The following is an 11,569-nucleotide window of genomic DNA, read 5'->3' as shown; positions in this document are numbered from 1 at the left end:
TTACGCAGCAAACTACTTCAACTACTTTCTTACAAACCTCCCCCCTCACTAATTTATTCACAAAGTGTTGGACTTTTTTTTCACCTTTTTTATACTTTCAGGAACACCCTCGATTACACTGATTACACTGTCAAAATAAGTTGGTGATAATAATAATAAATGGTATTTTTTACACACTTTACACCCAGAAACAAATCTCAAAGTGATCCATGTCACTGAAACAAGCAAACGTAAAAACAAGGTTAAAAACAGTGTAGTTAAAGGCCCTGTGAGGAGTTTTGAACTGGCTGAGAAACAGATTGAAAATGATACTGATGCCTCTTTATGACCTTCAATAGCAAACAAGTCCATCAGCAGCAATACTGACACCTTCTCTGTTGTAATTTTTGATGCCTGAAACCACCCTGGGTGGGTAGGTGCCAGACCAGATGATGGACATCTCGCTTCAGAAACAGCCTTTCTTTGACTGTTTTCATGGAAAATAATCACATTGCCTGATAAAGTTGACTGTTGAACACAACAGGATGAGGCTTTTGTTGAAAACACTACTTTTGCATGTATAGGACAAGAGATAAGAGGTATCACTTTGTCCACAAGGGGGATGCCAGAATTGATACAAAGCAAAAGTTCCTCACAGCAGCTTTAAATAAAAACAGATAAAAACCAAGCCGGTCTAAAAAATATGAATCCAATGGGGAAGAGCTAAAAACTGCAGTTCATCGAGTGTCCACTAGAGGCTGGCTCCAGATATACCGGAAACCACATACACACCAATTCAAAAAAGACGATCTTTACAGCAGAAATAAAGATGTTTACAGCCTGGTACAAAAGACGAGTGTAGTCTGGATATCTCATTTCTAGATCGGCACACACTGTATGGGGTGAATTTTTTTTCATAACGCAGCAATTTCAAAGACATTAAGATTACGAGTCTTCCAATGAGAGGCACAGCTGACTTGATTGACAGGTGGGAACACTGTAGCTGTTGGCTAGGAGGCTCAAAGCCCGCCTCTTTACGTCACAATCTCTCAACAGTATTGCTGCTGCCGCCGATTGGCCTCAAAACAACGCTTCAGAAACAGATGGGTGATGTCACGGAGACTACATCCATATTTTATATAGTCTACGATAAAAATTGGGGGAAATGCCCTTCGAAAGAGCAAGGTTTTTAGTTCTTTTTTGAAGGAGTCTGTGGTTTGGGGTGCTCTCAGGTGGTCGGGGAGGGCATTCCACAGCCGCGGGGCAGCAGAGGAAAAGACCCAGTCTCCCATAGTGCGACAGAGCCTGGTTCGAGGACAGTGGAGACAGTTGGAGTTGGTGGAGCGGAGGGTTCAGTAGTTCTCACAGGTAGGTGGGGGCGTTTCCATGGATGCACTGAAGTGTCAGCAGAGAGATTTTAATATGTTATATTGTTTGAAAATTATACCTACAGAACAACAATAACCAAGTTTAGACAGCTTGCTTGCTTTGTCATAAATCAAGATGACAACTTGTGGAAGAAATTAAGGATCAGCTTAAGAAGAAATAACAAGGAAGACTGTTGATCCAAGTTTGACTTCTGAGAATAAATACACTCTTCCAGTAAAAGTAACAGACAATAAATCAATGAATCATCTTTATTTATACAGCGCCAATTCATAACAAATGTTATCTCATTATCGCTTTACAAACAGAGCAGTTCTACACTGTACTCTACAGACAGGACTCAGTCTGATCTCATCTTAATCCACCATGAGCAGAGCACTTTGCAGCATTTAGCAAGTTACAGTGGCAAGGACAAACTTCCTTTAACAGGCAGAAACCTCCAGCAGGACCAGACTCATGTTAGCTGGGATTGGAAAGATGGATAGAAGGAGATGCATTCTTGACATTTGATTAAAAACCAGGGTGGAATGTGGTCTGAACGTCCAAGACCTGATTTCAACTGGTTAAAACAAAATATGAGACATGTTTCTGTCTTTTTATTTTGGTAAATTGTTCTTTCTAAGGATGAAAAGAGGGTGGAAATAATAGTTGTGATGTTATTTCTTCAAATTAATTTTCCAGAGGTACTCAAAGGTTTAGGTGTAACCAATTGTATTACCCGGCTCTCTCTCTCATCCCGCGGCTGTGTTAAATACTTGATTCTGATTGGTCAAAACCCCTTGACAACAGTTATTAACGCTGACTAGCATGACCTACACCAACATCCAGATCACGCACGTCATGTCAGATCAATCCGCGGAAAAGACTTCCTTGGAAAAGTTGAACTTGCACATGACTGTCTGGGACACTTTGACTCTAATATTGTGCGAGTTTCTTACTTAACAGCAACTTTCTTTGAAAAATCATGTGTTGGAGTCTTATGAAATCAAATGACTCCACACGTTTTATTCCTTTTTGCGGTTTGTGCATGCTTTGAGAGACCAACATTGTAACTTCAGCAGAGAGCGAATGATTTACAGTGCAGCTATCAGGTGTTTGTGCAGCAGGTTATTGATTACATTGATTCCCAGCCTCAGAATTCCTGCAAGATTGACTCATTAGTTTTTGTTGTTTACTGTTATCAATTGAAAAAGATGAAATCGGTCCAATATTGTCTTACGGAGCCTTAATTTTTGTTTCCACAGCATCTTATCTTCCCTGCAGAACACATATATCGACAGTCATGGTGAAAGTAATGATTCAGTTTTATGTTGTAAGGGTTACAAAACAGATCACATAACTCCCAGAGGAAGACCGTTATAAAGCCTCTGCTGTAAATAGCATAGTAGTCTGTTACAGAATCCAGCCCACACCCAGAACCGGTTTGTCGTGTTCACCAGGTGTGGCCCTGATATCTCTTGTGGTTGTTTGATGAGCTAGCGTTTATCATAATGGAGGGATCTTGCAAATAAAAGAGAGCGGTTAAAATATGGTGATGAGTTGTGAGGAAGCATGCATGCACCAAACTGAAAAAGAAGTCAATTCGCAGAACTCATCTGCTTTTAATGTTTGCACAGGTGATGTCCTCTGTTTTTCTGTTTGTGGAACACTGAGGAGCAAAGATCAGACAAAGAAACAAACATACTGATGAGATGTTAAGAAAACACACAGATCCTCAGACAGAGATAACACGCTTTATTATCACCCCTTACAATAAACGCGCAGGGTTAAACTCTTCTGCATGTAATCTGCAGAAAGTGCACTGCAGGGTGTGAAAAAGGAAAAATAACATTGATTGATTGAACATCCCAAAATTATTGCAGTCACAAGACCTCAGCGTAGTTGTGGTCCCGCAATGTAAGCTGGTGGCTCTGGGAGAATTCATGGCATGCAAGACAACAAGGCATTGCATCATGATCAGTGGTGCGTACTCCTCCTCGCCTCGGGCTGTTTTTCTCTGTGTGTCTATTGTGTTTCATACTCCAGCTCGTACAAGAATAAACTGAAGCAGCTTATTCAGACATATTTCTGTGGTCACGGCCTGCTGCTTTCACAAAAAACATCAGGAATAGCTTCCTGTCATAACAAACGGCAAAATAATGATACCTTTTTCTTTTCACCGTAACATTAAATCCTAAGCAAATCCCTGCGACGGTTGTGTTTAAAATCTAAGTCTACAAAAGCTTATGCTCACATGAGTAAGTGGCAACAAGTCAAACTGACTTCACTGTGAGTTTCAGATGTGTGCAGGTTTTTGGCAGTGCAAGTGTTAACGCGTTCTTTTAACAGAAACACGTGCATGGAAGATGAAAAAACACTGAGAAGTAGGTTTAGACGGATACACCACAGATATGAACATCTTCATCATGTCAAAGACCACCGCTGACGTTGTATTTGTATTAGGAGTCAGGGGTAGCCTGCATTAGCATGTCACTTCACTTTAATTCATTATAAACAAGATTTTCCGACATCTAAATATTTAGGTCAGACTGAAAACAGTCACTTCATGTGTTCAGGACGAGATCCTCCCGGCATCACTGCAGACTTTCCTCAGACTCTTTCATCGCTTCTGGCATTTGGTTAAAAGATCAAGAGTGTTGTCAATCATAGTATGACACACGGCTTCATCACAAACACTTAGGATGACTTTTTTTTTAAATGCTGAGAAGCCATTAGAGGAGAAAATCGTTATCATATGTTTCATGTTTTGTTGCAGGTGTCTATCCTTTAATCGAATTTCATCCATGTCTATATAACTCTAAGCTGCATTCATTAAACGTGTGCAAACATGTCTTCATGACGTTACAACAAGGGTAAAAAAAACTTATATCAGCTTCTCTAAAGAGCAGACTTCTTCAGGCTGTCCTTTGGTGATGACTGTAAAGCTAAGGTCAACAGAACTTGAGGAACAGCTTAGGAATGATTTTCCATTTGTCGATGAGATCAAGCTGAGAAGATTGATGCCACACTCATGTCTACGGCTGTTAACTGAACTTAGCAGAGCTCGCCGTACAGACTGAAACAGGGGGATCAGGAAGCCTGGAGCTGTCTGAAAGTTACAAAATTCCTGTTATAACACCAGCATGGAAACTCACTGACTGATGCTGTAAATGTTCTTTTTTAAAATCTGTGCAAGACCTTTATGTAAACGCAGAAAAATAATGATTTTGCTACAGAATTATGGGTGCAGTTGATTTCATGTCTGGGATGAGAGCACAGAATTTCAGGTACATGGTTCTTCTGATTTTTTAAATCCAATCCGAGACAAATGTCTGCATCTTCATTCTGCTTTTATGTTAACTCCTACCTTTTGTCTGTTGCATTTCAGTAGGATTCAAGGAAATGTTCAGGCCTGATTTTTATGAAACATTGGCCATAGCACTGTCTTAGTAACAACCCATGACATTTTTGATCTAGATACAAATGTGGGACAAAGTTCAACTCACCTGCAAGATCTTACAAACAAGTTTTTTACAGACCTGACTAATAAATCTAGAAACATAATTGTGCTTGCAGATGTAATCATTTGCATATCATAGAGAGAAGGGAAGCAAATGCATTACCTCAAAAATGTCACCGTCTTTCTGTGAATATTTAAACGAGTCGTGTCTATCAACACCAATATGCAATATTACTCTTGCAGAATTCTGCAGAAGCATGCGCTTTCAAAGGAGCCATCTCAGCAGTGTGCTGGTTTCAGAGGCACAAGACATGCAGATCTGCAGATGTCCTTGTAGAGATAGAGAGATCAGAGATGAACAGTGTGACAGTTCAGTGTCAAACCAGGTCCTGACATAATCAGATCATTGCATAACGCTCATCGTGCTCTGCATTAACTAAACCCGCGAATGGAAACTCAAGCTTCTCACTTTTAAAGGTCCAAGCTGGGCATTTCTTTTTGTATCCTCCTCTCATTGGAGTGTTTTTTTCTGCTTTTCAAATTTGCAGCAACAGTTTTTTATTAACAGTAAATCAGACATGTATCTCTTAACTCTACAAAAGGAGTTTTGAGTTTTCATGTGTTGCTAAATGGTAAAAATAAAGATTGCAGCTTGCTGGTTTTGACATTTAATGCATGGATCCAAAGACGTATTCGTACTAATATGTTGTCCTGTAAGTCTCTTTGGGCTTTCTGAGGCCAAATACTGATACCACAAACTGAATTTAAGTGCTTGAGCAGGCCGTCCTTGTGGTCTGATTGAAACCCCTTTGGGATATGTTGTGGGACTTCAGGATGGCGAGATAAGACAACTGGAAGAGCCAGATCAGACAGACTAACAGAGTGACACATGATTCATCTGGTGCAAAAAAAGTCGTAAAAAGAAGGGGCTGAAACTTTTTTAAGATTGTGAGTCTTTACTTAATTTATTTATTAGTTGGTTTAACTGCTTTTGAAGGTCATCATTAACACTGATAGTCTCTTTTATAACCAGTTAAAGCTCCTGTGAGGAGTTTTAAGCTGATTGTGAAACAAACTGAAATTATCACTGATGCCTCTTTATGACCAACAGGACCATCTATGACAAGATTGATAAGGTCCCTATAGTAGATGTTAATGCATGTGACTGATGCTGTATGGTAGGTGTCAAACAAAGCTGCTGTGCTGAAATAACTTGATTACAGTTTTCATTGCAGAAATAAAGAAAATAAGGTGCTATACTTAAAATAAATTAAACAAAAAAGTGACTCAAATTTGAACTACATAATAAATAAATAAATAAATAAATAAATAAATAAATAAATAAATAAATAAATAAATAAAGTAAGGTGAAATAAAATTGTTATAAGACTAAAACTCTGGGCGAGGCTAAGAAGGTTGGTCTTGAGTTTGCTTTTAAAAATGTTTAATAAGCGCTACTGCTTGTCCATCAAATATGACACCAAATTAATTGTATCCCCTTGTTATCTGCCCCATCTCAAAGTCATCATGCTTCCAACAAGAGCATGCTGGGGGAAAAAACTCAGACAGTTTTTAGTTTGTGGTGATATTTGCAAGATACGCAGCAATTCTGCAGAATCTATTTGTCTGTGATAAAACTTACTTAAAATAAATAGTGTCTACAAATAAAACCGACCCGAGTTCAACATACCCCAGATACCTTCTCCAGATCAAGCTTCATGTAATTTTACTAAAGAGTTCACGCTAAGTGGTCACACAAAGCTGGTTATCAACATGAGGCATGAACCAAGAGTTACTCTGAGTGTGTTCACATGAACGTGGCGGTGTGAGTAACATATCACCAGTCACAGATATGAATATCTTATCGGCATATGAATATCATCATAGCGCTATGATATTCAAAAAACATTAAGAAGTTGAAAACATAATGGGATATAAACATAATGGGATATAATAAGGGAGAACTGGCAGATTAGATGAAAGTGCCAAGAGCGAAATTTTCATTAATGTGCGATTGATCTAAATATAATAACTCCTGTTTATTCCCAGAGAGTGATTTATCATTACGATTTAATCTGTTTGACGGTTTTAGATGTAATATTTCAGCCCCAACGGTATCAAACTGAGACAGGCTGAATAAAAAGGAAAACATGATTCAACGTGATAAGAACGTATGATTTTTGTCCCGTCTGTCCCTCTCCCCTCTCGACTCACGAATAAACCCTGACGTTACTTCGATGACCGCAAATCCTGCTCTGTAGTTTCCTCCCAGAGTCTGACTGGCTTAAAGAAGTCAGGACAGCTCAGATGGTGCTGTTCAGTAGCTGACCTTTGACCTGAAGCAGGGTTGTAAACTTCACAAACTCATCTTAACTTTTACACTTTAAAGATGGCTGCTGCAGGAAAGTCAAATAAAAAAACAAGCCTCTGATTCCAACGATCATTCCAGGTATTTGCTTTTCATTAATCTCTGAAGTTAATACTTTCCACTTCCTGTTTGTTTGTCATTTTAAATGCCATCCCCGTGTAAAGGATTATTTTTAGCGTGTGTAGGCGTGAGGAGTGATTTGACCATGTGACATGACTAAAGTGTCCCATTCATGTCCCATTGTTCCAGGTTTGTTTAGTGTTTTCGTCCTTCCGAGCTCCTCGTGGGAAGGAAACCTTCACAATCAGCCGGCTAATTTGCTTCTGGTCAGTAAGTGATTCTCTGAGCAGGGATCTGTGGAGAGCGAGATCTCAAAGGGAACACAATCAGGTTAATAGCATGGACTTTTGTTACTTTAACCCCTCTTAAAAAGAACCTAAATGAATGGCCTGGGTTTATTTAAGCACACACGGATATCTTTTGCTGCTTCTCTCATTAAAAGGATCTGAGTTCTGCAAATTAAATGTGCTGTTTGTTCTTATTTAACATTTTGTGTAACACTATGTATTCCAGCTGTAAGTTAAACTGAAAACTTGTAAGACCAGCTGAATCAGCTCATTTCAAAAAAAGCTAGAGGGCGAGATATTATTTAGATAATGTTACTTTCAGCGAGTACATTTACTCACATGCAAACTATAGCCTGAAGGTGAGGTGCTGCACAGATTTCTCTGTTGCAGGTAATGTGGCTTTTTGCTCTGCAGAACCTGTTGGTTCACAACGCAAATTCTGAATCCTGTTAAAGATCCTGTGACACATGTGGAACTTTGTACGAGTGTCCATGTCTCTCTGTTGCTGACTGCAACTTTTAAGCGTGCATCTATCTCTCTATCATAATCTGCAGGACTGAATCCATCCTCGTACTTGGCAGTGTTATAGATTTTGTCCTTGGTTCTCCACAACAAGCGAGCTCTATGGAAGCTTTTTGTCTCCCAGCTCGGCTTTTGTGCAACCATGCAACATAATCCCTCTGCCAGGCACTGTGGGAATCAAACCCAACAATGAGAACAATTTGGGCTCATTTACATCAACATCTCACCCAGGAGGTCCCACACCTTCAGAGGTGGTAAAAGCTGATGTACTGAATGCAAACGTGGAACAGGGTTACGTAACAGTTACAGTCAAATTAGGTGACAAAACGATAATGAGACTTTGGCTCCTTTCACACGTGCACTGCAAAAATTGTTCAGACATTGTCTGAGCAGGCTGCAGTGTGGATGTAAGTGGTAGATTATTTTCTAGTAGATTGTACAAATACAATTTAAAGTGTGGCTAAGTCGAAGCATGAACACAACAGGTAATAGGAACATTCACTGCAAGTGAGAGGATAGGATAATGGCGTTCTCTCTGCTATAAACCCTTCACTGATGGCCACAGTAGTCTGTTATGTTTTCCAACATGGGACCTCCACCAGATCCGTGTACAGTCCGTCTCCATGCTCGCTCGTCCGATGACACCCAACATTTCTTTTTCAGTTTGCAGCACGGAGCAGGACCTCCGGACAGCTGCAGTCATGTGACCGAGGTTTTCCTGCGGTAATCACTGAATCAAGGATTCACCTCCTCCTCTCCTCATCCATGTTGTCTTTCTGGACCTCTGAAAACCTCTGACCTCTTGACTCCAGGCCTGGCTCCGCTCATAATGAGGGTTTGTTGTTGTAGTTAAGTGAAATAGGATCTGGTGATAACACAGAGTGTTTTATTCTGAAAATTAACCCGATGTTTTCATTTTGTTTTGGTGCCTGACTTCCTGTCCCGCTCCATCTGCTCTGTTGAGATTGATGCGTCGTGCTCCAACATCCGGCAAACATAGAAGTCTTGTGTATCTGATCCGGGGGGCTCATCCGGAACGCAACTGAGCGGATCCAGTGGAAGTTAACACATTGACTAGAATAGAAACCTATCAGATCTGGTGCCGTGACGGATTAGAGACGGATCCAGTGGAATTTGTCTGTAATGTTGTGCTTGTGTATGGCAAGTTGCTCAAAATATCAGAGCCTGGACGTCCTGACAGTATCAGGAGTTTATTCCTGAAAGGGGCTTTGTTGACCTCTTTTTGGTGCCCTTCCTGTGAAGACAATAATGCAATATCAGGCTTATTCACGTGTTCACTGCACTCCTGACACTTTTCCAAACTCGTCCTGAAAGAGGTCATCCATGAGCAGACACACCCTCTTACATGCTGAAGAGATATTAACCCAGAAACAGGCGCTAATGATAAAGACTTCCTCCTCTTCCTGCAGGCTGTCCCCAGCCCCCTCAAGCTGTTGTCCAGCTCAGACCGTCTCCTCCTGCAGGTTTCATGTGGACAGTCCTAAATATTCCAGGACCTGACCGTCGAGAAGTGATCTCAGTGTCATGTCACAGAGTTCGTATGTGAAAGGCGCTTTACTAATCAATGCATTCTGAACTCACAGTGCTGCTTATATTCTTCTAACATGAGGCTTTGTTATTTGTAGAGCTGTCGTCTAGTATCGTGCTGGAAACAAAGGTGTGATTAGCAGACAGACGGTTCCACAGGAGTCAGGCGTGAGGGGCTTATAGATATTCATGAGGTCCACTTTTAAAATGCAGCTTAACTTGTTTTACAGGAGCACACCACCAATCTAACACATCAAGATCCATCAGCTGTGAGTAAACACGCTCGTTTGAAATTGGGGAGGGGGAGGGATGCTTTTCACCAAATGATGTCATCACTACAGGTCGGCCTTTTAAAGAAATCCCAAAGTTTGTTTTGTTAAATGCTTCATTACTATCATGCAAGTTCATTCAAAGGAGCAAGAGGGTGCAATGGAGGAGAAAACCATCCACTCTATATTAATATGGACGGCGCCTTTGTCTCCTCCTACCGTGAGAAGTGAAGCCAAACTACTACCATGATAGTTCAGAGTCTGGTGTTGACTTGAAGTAGGGCTATCACAACATCAGATTTTTACCGCACAGTTATTGCTGCAGCACATATTTCACAATAACTTTATTAGCGCAATATTTAAAAACATCATGTTCACTTTTCTAAAAATCCAATATTATGTTGACTCCGCTTTAACAATGCAACAAATATTTTAGTGTTACATATCCTTTCCAATGGCTACCAAACAAACTCTTTGTATCCTGATGAAATCTGCGGGATGATGGAGGCAAGGGAGGGCGAACAGGTTGGTGGTGTTATCCTCTTTTTGCAGTCACTGTACTTGATTTCCTGCAGACTTGAGAGTCTAAACACCCTGTCTTTATTTTATGAAATACAAAAAAAAACTCCTAAACTAGTGAGGAAACTTTTTTTAGCTGCAGGTAGAGTACCTCACTTTGCTCTGTCATCTCCTCTGACATGATTTGTGCTGCAGAAGTAGCCACAGATTGCTTTAACGCTAGCTAGCTAGCTAGCTGGGTACTACATCTTCTTCTTCTGCTGCTGCTTATTCTTCTTCTTCCCTTTGGTTTATGGCATTAAAATCAGTGGAAAAAATCACTACTGCCCCCTGCTATGAATCAGTTAGTTACGCGGTATTACTGTATGCTTATTTTTAACATAATATAATATTTAATTATGTCAAGAAGACAGTTATCATCAACACCAGTGTATTGCAACAGCCCTAATTTGAAGTAGGAACTTTTTAAAGAAAGGTAAATGACTCTTTTTAAGTTTTGTCTCCCTGTTCTGCTCTTCCAATTCGATAAACAGCGTTGCAGGAGCCTCATGCATCAACAGAGCTGTCAATCATGATGTCACAACCCTATCTTTTTAGCATTAAATAACTAATTAAAACTAAACATCTAAGAAAAGTGAACACTTGTACATTAATCTGTGTGGTAAGAGAAAACTGCAATGACAGAAAGCATGAGTGAGGGAAAATTAATTGACACAGGTTTTGATTTTTTTTGTTTGACCCATGTCCCACCTGTTCTAATGGAGGACGACCAACCAATTCTGCTGCCAGTCAGCAGGGGGGGCTCTAAAAGTGCTGGTTTCACTTGGGATAGTTGTTGTACTGTCAATTATTTTGCAAAGTCTGTGCTTTCAACCTTAATGAAACAGATAGATGATTGTAGTTCAGCACAGAGGGATAAGGATGAGGTCAGTGTGGACCAGTTTGAAGTAATATTCATATCATCACATGCCTCCTGAGTCTTTTTCATCTTTCTACATGTTATTCTAAAAATAGATGCATGGATTGGTTGTCTAAAGTTTGAATTTCCCTCCGAATGTCTGACTGTGTTTGTGTGAAGCAGGCGAGCAGAGCTGCTGACTAAACCCCTCCGTGTTCTTTGTTGCTGTTCTCCTGTACGTGCCTGTCTGAGCTGCAGAGAGGACATATAAGCCAGAGAGGAAATTCTATGGGA

This window comes from Notolabrus celidotus, chromosome 22, assembly GCF_009762535.1.
Source record: "Notolabrus celidotus isolate fNotCel1 chromosome 22, fNotCel1.pri, whole genome shotgun sequence".
Lineage (NCBI taxonomy): Eukaryota > Metazoa > Chordata > Actinopteri > Labriformes > Labridae > Notolabrus > Notolabrus celidotus.
Note: the sequence above shows the minus strand (reverse complement) of the source record.